Genomic DNA, 19,353 nt, shown 5'->3' with positions numbered 1-19,353 from the left:
GACCCAAATCTCCAAGCTCAAAGCCTGGGAGGGACCTTCAACCCGTCTGGCTTTGTCGCTGCCCCCATGCAGTTGGTCTCCAAGCCATGAAGAGCTGAACTTGTAAGGCTAGAGCCCCCACACTCTGACTCACTGGCTGATGGCCAAGTTCACGCCACCTACAAAGCCCAAGGGCCTCCCAACCGGTCTCCCTAAGTGGATGGATGTTCTCCGACCCATCTTCCACAGAGCTACCCAAATACTCCCTCTCCAACACACATCTGCCTATGTCGCCCCTCAGCCAAAGCATCACAAGTAGGTCCCTGCCCGGGGGTCCAGCCGCACCCAGGCGATGTGCTCACACGGTGCCTTTAACCACACGGTGCATTGGGCCAGGGCCTCCAGGGGTCTCGCTGATGGCTCCTTACATTCTCGATGAGGAGACCGATGCTGGCTAATTGTGTGATTGTTAGTGGGAAGGAATCAAGAGAACAGTAATGGGAGAATGTCAGTGGTGGGTAGCAGCATCTCTTCTGGGGGACGTAAAAAATGGCTTCTGTCAGCAAAGCACGGGATGTTTAATCTCATATCTGAGGGGTAAAAGGGAAGTAAGCAAAAGGAGAGGACTGGTCTAGACCCCGGGAACAATGGAAGGGGCAATGTTCTGAGTGGTGAAGGAGTACCTTTGGGAATCCCAAGAGCTAGGAGAGTCAGGGGCAAGAGAAGGCTGATCAGGGTCAAATTAGACAGAGCGTGTTAGGTCATGGAAGAGAATCTGTGTTTATTTAGCCTTTGGGCTTTAGAAGAGTGACCCACCATCCCAGGGTACCCAGGACTAAGGGGCTTCCCGGGATGCAGGACTTGCCATGCTAGGATGTGGGGGATGATGGAGAGGAGAGTAGCACCCAGCCTCTGACCTGCGCTACCCATGTGTGATGGAGCCACTCCTTGGAGGGGACCAGGAAAGGAGGCAGAGGGTACAAATTCAGTTGTTGAGTTTGGGAAGTTAGGGTAACATTCAAGTGGAGACTCCAGGAGCTAGGTTCTTGGTTCTATGGTCTGAAGCTAGAGATCTTCCTAGAAGATATAGATTTGGGAGCTTTCAGCATTGAAATGGGAATTGAATTATCAGGGTGGATTAGGCACCTCGAGATAAAATCAAAAGACGGTTGACAGAAGGACTCACATCCCAGCCTCGAGGAATTCCAGTGTTTAAAGGTCTGGTAGGCAAGAGCCAAACCCAACAAAGGAAGCTGAGAAAGAGCAGCGGAGTCTGTAGGAGGAAAACCAAGAGTCTGCGGTGTCTCAAAGCATGAGAAGTACATGAGTCTTAAAGGACAGAATGGCCCACTGTGTGAGATGCTGCTGGAAAATCCAATAAAATGATAGGGAAATACCTACTGACTCAGAAACGTAGAGGTCAAGATGACCTTCTCAGACGTGTTGGAGAGAAGCATGGAGGGGAGAGGTAGATTGGAGAGTGAGTGGGAGAAAAGGAAATGGAGGCAGTAGGCATAGCATAGAAAATTTACATGGGGAAATTGTTTGGGAAGGAAATGGATGGGGCAGGAGCTAGAGAGAGACATGAGGTAGATGAAGAGTTTGCTCCAAGGTGAGACACCCGAACCTGGTTAAACCCAGATGGGGAGGATCCTGCAGAGGAAGAACTGAAAGACGGGAGGGAGAAGGGCTGGCACCATGCCCCTCGTTACACCGCCCGCTGCCCATCCTGCTGCACCTGCTCTGCCAAGGGCTCCCTGCTGTCGGGCTGCGGGGTACTTTCCCCATGTCCACATCAAAGGGTGACCCCAGGAAGCCTCCCCTCCCCTGTATCTGTACACACACCTCTACCACTGCGCTCAGAGCTGGCTGGTCTCCATGTGGTCGCTCCCGCTGACTGGGGAGCTCTCCAAAGACAAGCCATTCACCTCAATTCTTAGCCCACAGCATTGGCTGCCCAGAGCACGTGCTCAGGAAACATCTGTAGAATGTATGAACGAATGATTGCTGTTGTGAATGAATAATGATGAAGGCGCACATGGGTGACCATGAGCACGGTCTGGGCTGGCAGGAGGAGGGGTCTCTGTTCTCCAGGACCGCGGACCTCAGAGAACTGCTTCCTGAGATCCACCCCCACCTTAGGGGCTGAGAGGCAGGGTGGGGCGGACTCCTCACTGGCTCACATTCTTCCCTTCCATTGTTCCCGACAGCTGCACATGGAAAGTGCAACATCCACCAAGGCCCCTGTGTTCCCCCTCCTCCCCTCTCTCAGCAGGGAGGGAACAGATGGGCGTAATTTATGCCCGAGCCCTTCCTGTGCAGCCCTGGCACTGGGGAGAGGGGATGCAGGGGCCGAGATCCACCCAGGTTCCACAAACTTCTCTCAGTATTTAGGCAAGAGAGCTGCAACAGGGGTCAGCCTGAGTCGGGAGCTGGGGAGGACAGGTGGCAAAGGAGGAAGAGAGAAAAACAAAGGACCAGTCGTTTGTGTGTGACCTTGGCATTCCAGCCCAGGTGCCACCAGGGTGCATGCATTACCTCAGCACAATTCTGCAAGGAACGATCTCTTGCACCTGCTTTAAAGATGAGGCAGCTGAGGCTCAGAGAGTGAAAGGAACGGCTCAAAGGTCTCCCAGCTGGTGACCAGCTGCAGAGCCAGGATTCCAATCCAGGTCCGTCGGGCTCCAAAAATGTCCCCACCACCAGACACCACGGAGGGAGGAAGTCAGATCTTCAGGCCTCCCTTCACCCTCCCTCTCATGGGACATCTAGGGTGATAGGCAGAAGGGACCTTGAGACCCACGCTCCTCTGCAGGGGGTGGAGGGGAATGGACACTGAAAAACACATAGACGAGCAGACGTCTGCTGGAAACAGGAAAGGGCTCCTGGAGGGCCAAGGAGGAAGTCCTGTTGGGATGGGCACGACTTTGATGGGCTTTAGAGATCAGCCTGCTGCAGAGGTCAGCCCACTGCAGGTCCTACAGCCAACCCTCAAGGCTAGGATGGGGTAAAGGTGAGAGTCTGAGGGCTTTCGAGCTCAGAGTCACCAAAACGTACCTTCCAAGCCCCATCCTCTTGCCTCCTCATTTCAATTACAATTGAGGCACCTGCCACAGAACCTGCATGTGTGGGAGTCAGTGAACGTGAGTTCAAAACCCACATGCCAGCTGTGTGCCTGGGGGCAAGCCACCTTACCTCCCTCAGCCTCAGTTTCTTAATCTGCAAAATGAGCTTGTGGGAAGGAGATGGCAGAACCCAACCTGCTGTTGTGTCCATTGGGGCCATTCGGTGTTGTTTTGGTTCATTTTTGCTCTATTGGGTAAGTTATTACTTGTAAAAATTGAGAGGCAGCGCCTAAAAGTACAAATTTCCACTTTCCTACACAAATCAGAAGATCTGCAAGACCCATGGCTACAGTTTATTTTTGTTGCTGTTGTTAATGGAGGTACTGGGGATTGAACCCAGGACCTCGTGTATGCTAAGCATGCGCTCTACCACTGAGCTCTACCCCTAACCCCATGGCTGCAATTTAAAGGGACAAGCACACTTGTTTTCCACTGTCTCCACCACTCCCTCCCTCCCGCATTGATATTGCCCGCCCGTGGGATGGGGTGTTTGCTACCCTCTGGTGTAAAAAATCCCTTTCCCAGAGCCCTGAAACTCTGAGCACCCAGACAGCAGACAGTCCCACTGATTCTGGCCCCTCAGCACCTCCGCGGAGCCCAGCACAAGGCCTGGCTGCATGCTCAGCTCTTCATTTGTTTACCAAATACATATGTGCTGAGTCCCTGCTCTGTGCAGCCACCTCATGAGGGGCTGGAGATTGAGCAACACACAAGCCAGATACGAACAGTCCACTCACAAGAGTCCATGAGGCCAGCACCATCACTTTCTCCAACACGCCGGTGAAACAGGGAAACTCCGGCATTGGGAAAGGGAGGAACTGGCAAGACTGCAAGATCCCAGGATAAAGAGGACCAGAGGGAGGATTCAGACACAGCCCAGCTGATTCAGACCAGTCAATGTGCTGAAGCCGGGGTCTGCAGACTAGGGGCCTATGGGCCAAATCTTGCCCGCCACCTGTTTCTATAAAGAAAGTGTTACTGGAGCACAGCCAGGCCCATTTGCTGACATTGCTGGTTGCTGCTTTCACGGGATGGTGGCAGAGTGGAGCGCGTGCAGCCGGGAGTATGCGGCCCCTCAAAGCCTGAAGAAGTAACTATCCAGCCCTTTCGGAACAAGTTGGCCAGCCCTGCTCTGCGCCACTATTCTAAGCATCCTGCCTTCATGAGCGGTCGTTGCTCTCTTAAGATTATACTGGGGTGGGAGTGGAAGGTGTCTAATTAAAAAACAAACAAAACATTAAAAAGGCACGTGCTATGGTAGGGGGCCTAGGTGTCTCCCATACAGAGTACCCAGGGAAGGCCTTTGAATAAAGGCCATTAGGCTGAGATCTGAGTGACAAAGAGCCAGCACACAGACGAAGGGGAGAAGGACCTTTCAGGCAGGGGGATGAGCAGGGCAAAAGCCTAGGGCCTGAGCAGATTCCAGGAACACCAAGAACCAGCACGCCGGAGCCCAGCAGGCGAGGGCGGGGCACACGGCTAGAAGAGGGTCTGGTCCGAAGGACTCCCTGAACATATGTGGACACGTGAGCTAAGCAGGGCCTGGAGGAGACCCGAACCCCCATCTGGCATGTGCTGGCTTTCGGCACCCAGACCCTCCCTTTAAATTGGCAGGACCTCCTCTCCCTGTGCGGTAATGTGAGTTCTCACTCTGAGCCGCCCTTCTGGGTCTGATGGGGTCAGAGGAAATAAATGCGTGACGGAAAAGCATTTTGCAACAACGCAGGGCAGCCCCGAGACTTGACGGCTGCCCCTGACGTGCGTGCTGAAGTGTGCTGGGAGGTTCCTGACCCCCGAGAACTGGAGACCCCTGACGTCCAGCCTCACCCCTCCCTTCCCAGCCGGGCTGACTCGCAGTGCGTTCTCACACAGACCCAACTCCCCAACCGCACCCCCCACCCCCACCCCAGGTCGGCTGCCTCCCCTTCACACTGCCCTTGGCTGGTGGGGAAGGTTTGACAAAAGGAGAGGTGGCTTGGTGGTGGGGGAGGGCAGAGCTCAGTGGTAGAGGATATGCTTAGCATGCACAAGGTCCTGGGTTCAGTCCCTAGCACCTCCATTTAAAAAGGTGGGGAGGAGGGGGCTAAAGAAGGGGGGCTTGGTAATAGGTTTGCTAACTCATTTATCCAGCTCCTAGGTCTTCGCTGCCAGAGACAGTGCTCAGCACCCATTTCAATGACTGACTTAAGTCCATTAGGAATTAAAAAGTGAACAAATAAATAACATAAATGATGCCCAGATGAAAGCCGGAGCCAGCTTCCCAGCTCCACCACTGATTAGCTGTGTGACCTTTGAAAAATCACATCCCCACTCTGAGTCTCAGTCTCCTCACCTGGCAAGTGGGAATGCCGCCTCCTAAAAAAGTTGTTTTGAGGGTCAAGTGGAATTGGAGTCATTATGGGGATCACTTAGCAAAGTGCTGCCTTCACAGTAGTTCTCAAAGACATTAGCATCTATCTTTCCCCTTCTTGGATCCCCGGGGTCTCGCAGTGCACCTGGCACAGCTGGGCTGGGTGAGATTCTGAACATCTTGGGTGGGGGGTGGGGGAGAGGGGGGCCTGGCTTCTGAAGCCTCTGTGTGCCTGATGCATGGAGGATGGGCTGGCTCTTGGGGACACATGGGCGAGAGTCTGGAGAAAGCCCAGGGTAACAAATGTCCTGTGATGTAGCTTCATTCATTCATTCACTCAACAACAACAACATTTTTGTATTAAAGTGTAGTTGATTTACAATACTTACCTGGCAGGGGAGATACCATGATCACGAAAGTGATTTTCCCAAGGCAAGGCTCATGTATTTCACTTAAGAAAAACTGACGGGGCCGTCCCGCACGTGCTGGAGCCTGCAGGAATGTGGGGCATCTGGGGAGGAGGAAGAGAAGAGGCGCAGAGAAGCTAACAGATCTCCCGGTTGGAGAAGGATGAATGGCAGAGTGGGCACACCAGTAAATAATGGCTGAAGGCAAAGCTACACACTACTATTTATAAAACAGATCAACAACAAGGTCCTACTGTATACCACAGGGAACTACAATCAACATCATGTAATAACTTACAATGAAAAATAATATACATATGTAACTGAGTCACTATGCTGTACACCAGAAACTAACACATTATAAATCAACTATACTTCAATTAAAAAAAAATTTTTTTTAAATAATGGCTGAAGGCACACACAGATGAATGGCCATTTCCCTGTGTTCTCTGGGAACTGACGTAGCTCAGACACAGGCAGAGTGGTCCTTCCTGCCTGTCGGGAAATGTTATCTCAATCCAAAAAGCAGGACAAGGGTACCACTCAGGTTTTATACTCCAGACAGGTCTGAATTCAAATTCCAGCTCCTCTAACATCCAACCCTGTGGGCTGGGTAAACCATTCACTTCTCTGAGCATCTTGGTTTCTTAAAACTCAGATGGTAACAATACCTACCCCTCTGGCCCAGAGGTTGGGAAGAGTGGAACAGGAGAAAGGGAAGCTCCCATTTGAGGTACTGACTCTAAATACCCTCCAATATCGGCTCCCACATCCTCCCTAAATAAAAGAACTTCTTGATGTTACCGGGTACATGGCTGCCCAGAATTAATTATAGCCCCTCTTGCTGCTATATTTGGCCAGCTGACTAAGTTCTGATTAGTGGGATATAATCAGAAAAGATTTCTGCAACTTTTGGGAAGTGTGCTTAAAGTGTGCTTGTCCTAACCTCTGCCTTTCTTCCTTCCTGCTTTCTGGAATGCAGGTGTAATGGCTGGAGCTCCAGCTGGCATCTTGGACCAGGAGGTGATCTTGAGAACAGCAACAAACAAGGACCCTGAGCCCCTCACTACTATGCCCCATGCTAAGGGTTTGGAGACAGGGTGATGTTTCGAATCACTCTAACTGAATCTAGTTCTTACTAACCAAGCAAATCACCTTCAGGGGGTCGAGCACCCTGTGTCCTCAGGGCTTAGTGAGCTCTCGAGTGGTAAACACTACTCTGCAGGTGGTGGTCTCCATTTCCTCCTGGATGAGGACCCATTGGACCTGGCACGGAAGTGCCTTCCACGCCCCCGGCCCCTCCCTTGCTCCCAGTTCTCCTTCAGGCACGTCATATGCCTTGCAGGATGCCCTCAGTGCACTGAGTTCATTCCAGATAACAATGGCTCTGCTGCAGAAGTCAGGTGGCTGGAAGATTAAAAATACAGGAACACATTTATAAACACACCACGATGAGAACGTTTCTAAAAGCGGGGCCCAGATTTGTATAGAGCTCAAGTCCAGCTGGGTGATTCAGCAGCCTAAAAAGCAGTCCACGTATGCACTAGCTCAGTGTGCACCAGGGGATGCTGGTAGCACCGTGCCAGGCCCTGCAGGTGGAGGGAGGGAGAGGCCCCATCCCTGAGACTGGGAGCCAGCGGCCAAATGAGGAACTTACATGTCCACACTGAGCAACACACAATGCCGATCACTCATTCATTCATTCATCCATTCATTTATTCAGGGGCTATTTATTGAGCACCTGCTATGTACCAGGAAAAGGGTCAAGGAGCAAATAGATACAGGAGGGAATTAGGAATCCAGCCTTGGGCTGCCCATCAAACATAAAAACATCTATCCTCACCATCTCTGTCCCAAAGAAGCCACACACGCCCTCACACTCCCTCATTTTGAAGTCCAAATATTTCTAACAATGAAAGGGGGCACAGGGCTTGGCAAACGGACTTGAATTTTTGGAGCTGACCCCGGGTGCTGGGAAGAGACGGGCTGTTTCCTTTGGGGTCATCATGGATCCGAGTCCCAAATCAGCTGCTTCCTCGGGCAGTAAGGCCCTCCACCCCCTGAACCTCAGTGTGCCCGTCTGTAAAATGGTACCCTGATGAAGAAAAAGGTACATCTGAGATGTGCTACCACACAGCCAATTTGTGACCTTGCAGGATTTGTTTAATGTTTCTATAAAATAGGAACAATATGCTACCCACCTCATTTGGTACCAGGAGGATAAACTGCTCTCTGTCTATGAAGAAAATGAAAGATCAGGAGAGGGACAGGGCAGGGCGGCAGGAAGAGTCTAAAAGCTCCCACCCAGCATAAAGCCATGTCTTATGCCTTATCTATTCATTCTTTAAAATCTTTTTAAAAATTCTTGTAAAATATGCATCATGGCAGGGAGGGTATAGCTCAGTGGTAGAGTATGTGCTTAACTAGGTTTTTATTTATTTGTCTATTTATTTTAATGGAGGTACTGGGGATCAAACCCAGGACCTTGTGCATGCTAAACATGCACTGTACCGCTGAGCTATACCCTCTTCTCTAGAGTACATGCTTGCCGTGCACAAGGTCCTGGGTTCAATCCCCAGTGCTTCCAATAAAGTAAGTAAGTATAAATAAACCTAATTACCTCCCCTCCCCACCACAAAATATACATCATATATGATCTCCTTCCCGAAGAGGTTGGTCCAGAAGGATTCTGCTGCTTGGCCTCCATTCAGAGAAAGCTGCCTGTAACATTAAACTAGAGGGTTTTCTGGACTTTTCTCCAGTGTAACTTCACAGCCTAGTTTATATTTGCAGGGTATTTAGCAGTCATCCTAGAGCAGTATCAGGTAAGCATTTTATCAGGGAAGTCAAAGGAGGGGTGGGCAGGGGGCACATGACCCAGCGGGGTTGGAACAGGCATGGAGCACAGTGTGGGGAGAGAGACCGGGAGGCCGCATTCCTGCCCCACTCGCCAGACCAGCCAATCCTATGGCTCCCGCTCTATCCAGAAGTCTCATTAAGTCTGTTTTATAAGTCCTTTTTGACAAGTGAGGCCTTTAAAACATGTTCCTCATTGTGCAGAGGGTGAAGTTCAGTCCAAACATTTGTCTGCAGGAGACACTGGGCGGACCCAGCTGCCAGGGGGACCCATAAACTCCGTGCACACTCTGGGGGCCCAGGAAGAGATGCTTCTTCAAGATACCCTATCAGAGGGCTCTGCTAAGAATAATAATGCAATACAAAGAGTAAAAAACCCGGTGTCCAAACACCTCCTGGCTGCCTATACTTTTTATGATCTTTCTATGATCTTGGCAAATGGGTATTTTTATCCTAATTTCTCATCCAGAGCCACACAGCTAGCCAGGGCTAAGCCAGCATCCGAATTCTAGTCCCCTGGGTGCCAAAGCCTTGACTCCTTCTGCTCCACAAGCTACCTGCCAGGGGAAAAGGGTAAGACAGTGAGTGCCAGGAGTAGATTCCTTGACAGCTCAACTTTTCACCCAGTCTTTGGGAGCCTAAATCGCCACACTTTTTCTTGGGTCCCAAAGCAAGACCGCTCCCCTTTACAATGCCTCATCTTGACATCAAATGTGGTGGGGAAAGCTGGGTCAGAGTCAAATTCTGCATCCATGAGGACGGGGCAGTCCTGCTGGAGAGAGATGCGCCTTGTAGCAATCAGGGACCAAATTTCAAAGGTCTTGCCTGGAAATCTTCTTAGGGGCAGACCAGGTGAGTCGGGCCTCCTCGATGACTCCTGAACGCTGCTAGAGTCACAGCCATGGGCTTGTTAAGGGAAGGTCAAGGGGGAAAGTCAGAGCCTGAGGAAGTAGGGGACAGGACAGTGGAGGGAAAGTCTGCTTCTCAACAGCCTCCTGGAGAGAGATTTCTCAAACTCACCTAAGCAAGTCCTCAGTGCCTGTCTCATAGGATAAAGGCAGGCTGCTTAGAGCAGGACACACACGTCCTTCAAGGGCTGGCCTGTCCTCTTGGGCTGCCACCTCCCATCCACTCCTCACGCCTGTGTGGGGCCAGTGCCCAGCCACACAGAAATGTCCAGCATCTTCTGCTCCTCAGACTGCCCCACTGCCATGTGGTACGTTTGCAATGTCTCCTCCACCCCTGACCGGCATCTACTCATCCTTCAGGACCAGTCCAACTGGCACCTCCCACGGAGTCCTTCTTAAGTTGCCTGGTCCCTCCTGCTGCCCAGCACTAAATGTAAATGATTTAGCCAGCTGGTGGCTCAGTTCCCACTTGTGTAAATCGGTGATGATGATGATGATAATAATAAGAGGATGGAGGGCTGGCTCAGTGGTAGAGCACGTGCTTAGCATGCACGAGGTCCTGGGTTCAATCCCCAGTACCTCCATTAATAAACAAACAAATAAACCAAACAACTCCCCTCTAATAATAATAATAATAATAATAATAATAATAATAATAGTAATAATAGTAATAGTAATAATAACAGTACCTTTTTCAGAGGGTTGCTGTGAAGATTTGATGAGATGAAACAAAGTCAGTGCTGAGGAAGGGTCCAGCCAGCCTCAGTGCTGATACATCTGGCCACCGCCATCCTTCCTGTCGGGCCTGGGTTCCAAGGGAACTGGTAGGGAAGTTGCTGGCAGGAGCTCTAGGCTCGTGGCTCAGCCCTCGCCTTCTAGAGGGGCTCCTTGTTTCTTGCAGGGCTCAGCTCAAGCTTCTGTGCTGGGAAGACGACCTTGGCTGCTCCCTTGGGGACCCCATTCAGCTGCGTATGTGCCACCATGAAGCCCCTGGGCTCCCGTACAGCACTTTACATGTTCTGTTTACATGCCTCTCTCCTGTTACACTGAGATAGGGACCATTTCGGAATCCAAAGGCTGGCCGCCTCCGCGATGAGAGAGGGCCAACAGGAGAACTGTGTTCTTCACATGCCCCTGGAGAAATCCCCTCTGTGCAAAACACAAATCCAGTCCGAGAGGAGAGAGAGAACAGACACAAATAAAATTTGCGTTTTTTGCCATAGGTTGTCGTCCATGGAAGCAGGAAAGAGGGAAGGTTTTTTTATATACGTTTACTTCACTTTGGTCTCAGACTTTCAGAGGTTTGCACCATCACATTTTGGCAAAAACCTGAAAGACCATCTAGTCCAACCCCCACTAGATGCTTGAATACCAGTGCAAGAGCACAGTTCCAGAGACAGGGCTCTCGCTACCTGTCAAAAGAATCCATTCCATATTTGATACCTCTGACTATTGTAGAGCTTCCCTTGTGTTGATCTACAGCTTTTTCCATTAGTCATCCTTCTGCCCATTGAGCCCTACAGATTCCATCTGCTTCCTCTTCCCGGGATAGAAATTTCAAGGCAGGGCTCTTATACCTCCAGTCCCATCCTTTCTCTAAAGCAACATCCCAGTTTCCTGTGCCAAGGCTTCAGAGTCCTCCCCAGCCTGATCACTGACTTCCAATTCAATGGACTTCCACAGCGCAGGACCCAGAGCTATGGGCAGAATCTGTGGTTGACTCCAACCAGCACAAAACAGCAATGTGGACTCTCAGAACCGGAGGTCCTTAAGGGTCATCCCAGGAAGTTCAGCTCCCCCACCTTAGAGAGGAGACTGAAGGCCACAGACACGCAGTAAGTTACCCCAGTGTTCTGACTCCCAGTGGTACAACAGAATCACATTTGTCAACAATAAACAATATCATCATTGTTGTTTCCGCTGGCAGCCGCATCACAGGATGAACTCATGTTGGACTTCGGTCTCAGAATTTTGGTATTTTCTTCAATGATGTCAACATTAATCTTGGAATTCTTCCTAGTAAACAAGTCAGTAAAAAAATAAATAGATGAGCGATAGGTAGATAGACAGACAGATAGATGAAGGAGATCCTTAGAAATAGGAAGTTGATTAGTGGTTGCTGGAGAGGCTACAGGGAGGAGAGGATGGGGGGTGATTGCTAGTGGGGATACGCTTTCTTTTGGGGGATGATAAAAATATTCTGAAATTTGATAGAGGTGGTGGTTGCACAGCTCGGTGAAGATACTGAAAGTTACTGAATTGTGTACTTACAAAGGGTGAATCTTAACGGTATGCGAATTTTATCTCAATTAACCTATAATGTTTGAAAAATAAAGGAAGAGCTGACTCTCTGACCTTCTTCAGCTCGGTAGCCTTTCCTTAGTGCCCTTAGTCAACAGATTCTGAAAAGGACCCCAGGGACTTAGAGGACTGATATCACCAGTCTGAACAAACCTTGGAAATTCTTTATTACATGTTTTCTAAACTTCTGATTCCAAGTCAGCATTCCACGAAAGGGACGCCACTGCAGCTTGCTTGAGTGTCAGATGTGACCTCCCAGGCTACGAGTTATGAACATTCTCTGAGTGTCGGATGCCTTAAATTATCCTCTTGCTTGGTCTTCCCAGAAATCTTTAAGGCAGTGGTTCTCAAACTTGAGTATGCGTCAGAAATGCCTGGAGGGGCTCTCAAAATACAAACCGTTGGACTCCACCCTCAGAGTTTCTGGTTCAGTAGGTCTGGGGTGGGACTCAAGTTTCCAGGTGATGCTGTTGCTGCTGGTGTGGGAACCACACACAACACTTAATTCTCCTGTTTTACAAATGAGGAAACTGAAGCTCAGAAAGATTTAGTAAATTGCCCAGAGTCACATGATGTGGCAGAGACTACCCTGAGCTGCCTGCCCCAAGAGCATTTCTCAAATCTTTCCTCTCTTGCTGCTCTCAAGAATAGAGGTTGGAAGATACACATTACTACATATAAAAGAGAGAAACAAAAAGCAACTACTGTATAGAACACGGAACTATATTCAATTTCTTATAATGAGCCATAATGGAAAAGAAACTGAAAAAATATATATGTATATATGAATATGTATGACTAAATTGCTTTGCTGTACACCTGAAACTAACGTTGTAAACTGAATACACTTCAATAACAAGTAAGAATGATTTAAAAAAAAAAAATTAGAGGTTGAAAATGTTCGTGATCCTTTTCCAACATTCCTTGCAGCTAGGAGTGGTTAGCAACATGATTCCCACCAGTGTCCCTTCTTCCTGCTCCAAATGCTGACAAGAGGCCAGGAGATGTGTTCCCTTCCCCACAAGAGCTACAGGCTAGAGATACTGAGCAGAAGGACAAAGTGTCCCTGGGTCCTTGATGACTGGCAGCTGACCCAGCGGTCCCAATACTGCTGCGGGGCTTTTTGGTAGGTATGAAAAATAAACCCCTATTGGTTTAAACCACTGTTAGTCAATTATTCCATTATTTATAGCCAACGTCATCCCTAATGATACACAGGTATGATCAATATTGGGGCCTGGGTTTATACCTGTCTATCTACCCCCGAACTTACTCTTTTCACTCTCCATACTTCCACTTGAAATGGGATTTTTTTGGTTGTGAAGTATTTGACACATCTAAGAAATCTAATGTTCATCAAAGGGAAGTGGCTTGAGCAGTTTGCCTCAACGCCAAGCAAAGGAATTGGATGTGGTTTGAATCTAACCAAAGTCCAATGACAGACCCACGTAAGGGTGCCTCTGACCCTTGGTACTCAAAGTGTGGTTCACCCACTGGCAGCAGCAGAAGCAGCAGCACCGGGGAGCTGGTTAGAAGCAGAATCACTGTCTCCATCCGAGTCCTACTGAAGCAGAATCTGCATGTTATCAAGATCCCCAGGAGCGTCGCAGGCTGGTTGAAGTTTGAGAGGTAGAGTTCTACTTCAGTGGTTCCCAAGCGTGGGCATTAGAATAACCTGGAAATCTACCACCATACATACAAACTGAAAAACAGAGCCCCAGACCTACTGAATCAAAATTCTGCTTGGGTCAGAACCGGAAACCACATTGCTAGTTTTTTATATTCTTTTGCTCAGAAATTTTTTTTAAAAAAGAAATTGATTAAAGCTATGGTCCTTCTTGCAGAGAACTGCACATATATATACACACATTTTACATCCAGTTTCAGGGGTTCAGGGAAGTCCATCCAGAGTCCTCCCTCATAGGATGTGTGAACTGCAGAAAAGGAGTTCTCTCCACAAGTCTGGGCAGTTACAGAAATGCACTCAGGATCCTAATGAGAAGAGGCAGCCTGACTCCTGACAGCCCAGCCCCGGTGAGTTCTTACCTGAAGACGGTTTATGTAACCAGCTAGAGCCCAAGGTCACAATTCAATTAGCAGCTTCTGCCGCAAGTTCAGCTTTGTGCTCCCCCCTAAGGCTTTCCCATCACCCCAGATTACAGGGCTTTTCATTTCATTTTCACCAAATTAACCTAATTCACATCAAGGATGACTTCCTGCTCAACCACTGCCCGTGAGGATGCCACAGAGGCAGGTGCCTCGTTCAATTAGGAGGAAGTTTTGAAAAACACACAGAACACACTATTCAAAACAAGGTCTTCAACAGGCAGGGGCAGAGGATCACCGCCTTCCCCAACTAACTGGCAAATTAATCTCCCTCCACCTACACATTTCTACTGCCACACTTATTTCAGCATTTTATCCTGTAGTTGACCCCTGTTTTTTTTCAGACCACTGGCTCCTGGAGGCATATGGTGGGTTTTTATCACCAGAGTGCTATACCTAGACCTGGTAAAAGTAGGCACTTAAAAGATGTTGATTGGATGGATGGATGGATGGATGGATGGATAGAAAAATAGATGGTATTGTTCTTTTTTCTTCATTTAATTGAAGTAGAGTTGCTTTACAATATTACATACATTACAGGTGTACAATATGATTCATGAGGCTGTTCTTTAAATACAGTAAAATGAAAAGAACAGGAGGTTAGAGTCTAGAAAATTCAAGTGCAAGTTCTGCTTTGCACTAGATAGCCATGAAGTCTCAGTCCAGGTGTCCAACCTTGAGTCTTGGCTTACCCTCTACAAGATGGCGTCACTAAGAACTCACACTTGAATTTCGATTTATGGTGACAATTGAATTAGAGAATATATGCAAACACATTTTCAGAGAAAGCAGCCCTCAGACTAGGACTGTGGCAGGGGATGGGTCTCAAAACCCAGCAGAGCTGAGCTCCAAGTCTGGCCTCACCACTATCAGCCGCTTGACCTTGGGGAGGCGTCAGAAACTCTGTGCACTTGCTTCCTGTTTGAGTAACAACGGGGATGGCCGTCACCCGTCCCCAGGGGCTCTGAAGGAGGCACTGAGACATGGGCAGAGCGTGGGTGCTTTCACATAAGCCCCCTGCGTCCTATTGCTGGACAGTGTCTGTGTTCACGGAACGGCCAGTAAGAGGTGGTTTGATAAGAAAAATTGCTGTTTCCACAAATCTGATCAAACTGTGTGGGAAAGCATGATCCAACAACCAGAGCTCTCATTAAAGGGTGGGAGGGAGCGGGCTGTGTGCTGCAACAGCTCTTGCCATGCAGCCCTCACAGCTCAGAGATCTACAGAACATAAAACTTTCAAAGCCAAGTTTCACAATTCTCCACCACAGGAGCAAACTTCATTTGCCGCGATGAGGTAATAACTGCGTGCTTTTCTTTACGCATTTCCCTTTTCCTCCCCTTCCCCAACCTCCTCACAAACCCACTGCCTTCTTCGCAGCCCCCTGCTTCAGTCTGTTTCCCTCCTAGCCTCTGAGGCAGCCAAGCTATTCAACAGTTTGGGGCCAGAGTCCTGGATTCAAATCCCAGCTGCCACTTCCGGGCTGCATGATGTCCCACTAAGTCAGTTCACCTCCCCGGGCCTCAGGTCCCCGGATGTGCGGGGTCAGCCACTCCCTGCCTGGGGGCGGGGGCTGCTGTCAGGAGTCAGCGGGATACCACAGCCAAGCGGTGGGCACCGGCAGGTCATCGTTTCTCTCTTTTCTGTGTGTGTGCGGGGATCCAGCCAGAAGAAGCTCAGATGGGTCTGATTCATTCGCTCAGGATGAAGAGGAAGTGAGAAATCCCCAGACCCAAACCAGTCTTGGATGAAAGTCAGGGAGTAGGAGAGCCCATTATTGCAAACGCCTATACAGACATCCTGGTATTTTACAAGCCTCTGGCGCCTTCCACCAGGGCCACGAGGCCGATTCGGCCAGAAGGGCCAGCGGCTGTCCTCGTGATAGCCCAGTGGGTCTGCATCCCTCTCTGTCCAGCTGTTTGTCCAGAGGCGGTGAGAAGTCAGCAGCACAGGAAGAGACGTTCTTTGCCCAGAATGATTCTCCCCAAACCCCCAACCCAATTCAACCTAAACCATGGGAAGGCCTGTAATTAGGAGGCACTCCAATAGCGGGAGAGCAGTGGGGAGGCTTGTGATGGGGTCTTGTTAAGCCTCCGGATCACAGCTCGGTGGGGCGGTGGCCCGGTGGCCCGCTGCCCGTTCACGCTGTGTGAGCCCTCCTGTGTCCCGGGGCAGCTCACACCGAGCCCAGGCTCACGCACACTGGGCTCTGAGGCGGCGCCCTTATCTTCTCCAGCTCTGTCAGTTCTCACAACGGGAGAGGAGAAGGAACCACTGAGTCACCCTGAAGGGCTTGCTGAGACCCTGAGCATGGCCTGAGCAGCTCAGTTCTCTGCCTACGGCATACTGGGCTCTTTCACAGGCATCTCACGTCTCAACTCTCCCCTGTGGTGGACCCTACTGGGCCCGTTTTACAGATGAATAAACTGAGGCCCAGGGAGATGTAAAGTGCCCAAATGAACTCAGCTGGACCACAGGTTCCAAATGCATGTCTGGCTGACTTTCCACTCCCCCACAACCCCAGGAGCTGTCAGACACCCACGTCCCAGATCTGTAGCCATCCCCATCAGTGCCTGAAATATCCAGAAGTTCCAGAGTTCACTAGCGGTCGCTGGTGTAGCCTTAGTTCTAGGAACCCTTCCCACGGCCCACCTGGACCAAACGAACACCTCTCAAAGGCTGCAGTTAGAGCAGAGAAAAATGACTGGTTGGGCAAATGTGGTTGAGGCCTATAGGCCAAAACTCCAATGGTAAATCACAGGCCAGGGGAAGAAAACAAAGCATTTATCAGTAGAATGATAGGAAGCCCATGGGTGAGACCAGAACTGCACTTTCTCGCCGCGCGGAGTGGATGTGAAATTTCCCCCTGTAAATAAGGGGCTGGTCTATCGGCGAAATAATTTACGACCCAATATGCTCCACTGTCAATGGCTGCTCTGTTTACGGGCTGTAAAAACATCTCTGAACACACTGACCTTCAACAGGTGAGCCCTGGAGTTTATAGCACTGAAGAATTGTTTTACTGCTCCAGCACATACTGGACACCTGTTGAGGGTGAGAGGTAGGGGATGGAGGCCTCCAGAAGTTCAGGAAGACGAAACTCTCAGAAGAGCAAGGTCCCGCCCGTGTGAGCCAACTGGATAAAACAAACCACCAGTGTCTAGCCAGAGCCGGGTCCACGGCAGGCATCCAAGTCCAGCACGAGCCAACTGAACAAGCCTGGGCTAAGGCGTGCAGCCTGGAGGGCGCTGCTGGAGTTGGGGAAGCCCACCTAAGGTCAAGAGGGTGGAATCCAGGACAAGCCCAGCGGGAATGCCTCGGACCAAGCTGGGATCACCTAAATAAATGGATAATTATGAGGAAAAGGAGCAAGACGAAGCTCAAAGGTGGTGTATTAGAGTCTCCAGGGAAACAGAGCCAAGAGAGGAGAGAGAGAGAGAGAGAGAGAGAGATCTCCATGAGAGACGATTTATTCTAGGAATTGGCTCATGCTAGTTACAGAGGCCAGGAAGACTCGCAATCTGCTGCCTGAAAGCTGGACACCCAGGAAAGCCAAGGTTATAATTCAGTCCAAGTCCAAAAGCATGAGAATTAGGGGCCAAAGACATGAATCCATGTCAAAGGCTGAACACCCGAGAACCAGGAGCACTGAGGTCCCAGGGCAGGAGAAGATGGATGTCTTAGCTTAAGCAGAGAGAATTTGTCCTTCCTCCCCCTGCGTGGGTGAGGGTGACCTTCCTTGCTTGGGCCACCCATTCAAATGCTCATGTCTCCTGGAGACACCCTCACAGACCCACCCAGAAATAACGTGCTTCCAGGCATCTGAGCACCCCCTCAGCCCAGTCAAGTGGACGCATCCAAGTAACCGCCACGGAGGAGAGCTCCAGCCCAACACTGAACCAATCGGGAACAAGAGGCAAAACGAGGAACGTTCTGGAAAGTGACCATGAGCCAAAGAAGCAGAGCGTGGCAGCCGCCAAGTGATGCATGGGTGACTGGAGCTGCCTGAAAAGAACAGGCTGAGGATATATAAAAATACTCTCTCTTCTTGACCCTTCAGCTGGCTCAGAGATGGTCTTCTCTTGCCCATCAGTGCCTCAGGATGGAGATTTCAGAGAGGCCCCCATGCGGAGCCAATCACCAAACTAGCCAGTATGCCAGTGCCAGCCTCAGGTGGGCACAGATGCTTTAAGCCTTCACCAGAAAGCCAAGGCGACGTTTGACAAAACCACACGACCAGGCACAGACCCTCTGACAGCAGACAAGAGTGCACAGAAGAATACAGAACACCCAGCTGCAAGCCTGCTCAAGGGCCCTGAGCCCTGAAAACCAGTGATGAAATCAGGGAGTGTGTACGCTTTGTCCACATGAAGCGTCCTGGGAGAAGGCTTCACATGCGGCGAGAGTCCGGGCCGAATGAGGAAGAGTCAAGAGTGCCAGCCTGCAGTTCCTCAACACCCCGGGCCTCTGGGGAGAAATAAGGAGGAAGCAAGCCATTGTACCCAGACCAAGTCAGAAACCTAGCGACCGCCATTCCTGGTGTTTTTTCATTCTGTGCTTTTGAAGGGCATTTCGTTTCTTAACTGGGGAAAAAAAAAGTTACAGTGGATGACCTGTCCGTTCTTGGCATGTATGATTATCATCGAAAGCCAGAGCCCCCCACCTGTTTATAAATAAACAGGCAGAACAGTGTCTGAGAAGACCTGAAATTTGCAGGGTGCGGGGCAGAGGGCCTCCATTCCTGCTGTCCCCAGAGCACACATCACAAGCCCACACGCATGCACACACACAGAGACACACACGCGCACACACGTGTGACTCCTCCACCTCCATCACCCAACACCTAGCCCTGTGGCTGGGATAGTACAATCCTCCGTGACTATTTGGCAAAGCACTTCTTCCATAAATAAGGATACAAATGAGAGCTGGATACCAGACACACGAGGAAGAGGGAGAGGAAAGGGCACAAAACAGATGTGATTGTAAGCCTGCCCCCAGAGAGCTCCGCGGTCCATCGGCAACAACAAAACCACGTAACACTTTTCAGCTTACAGAGCCCTTCCACAGCCCACGTCGCTCTGGATTCTCACCCCCGGCAGAGTAAGGGTCTTTGTGCTGATGCTGTAGAAGAGGAAACTAAAGTCCAGGGAGGTCTGCTGGCTGGTCCCAGGTGGAAAGGAGCAGAGCTGGGAACTAACACTTCAAAAAAAAAATTATTTAATTTATTTTTTGTGAGGGAAGATCATTAGGTCTGTTTATTTATTTATTATTATTTTTTGTTTGTTTTTTTCATGGAGGTGCTGGGGATTGAACCCAGGACC

General features: G+C 50.0%; 1 pseudogene; it reads left to right on the top strand.

Moving 5' to 3' along the window:
- The first annotated feature begins 5,835 nt into the window (after positions 1 to 5,835).
- On the top strand, positions 5,836 to 6,014 carry LOC116663408 (annotated as a pseudogene).
- Positions 6,015 to 19,353: the final 13,339 nt, after the last annotated feature.

This window comes from Camelus ferus, chromosome 4 (genome assembly GCF_009834535.1).
Source record: "Camelus ferus isolate YT-003-E chromosome 4, BCGSAC_Cfer_1.0, whole genome shotgun sequence".
NCBI lineage: Eukaryota > Metazoa > Chordata > Mammalia > Artiodactyla > Camelidae > Camelus > Camelus ferus.
This window is presented reverse-complemented; position numbering and strand designations above follow the sequence as displayed.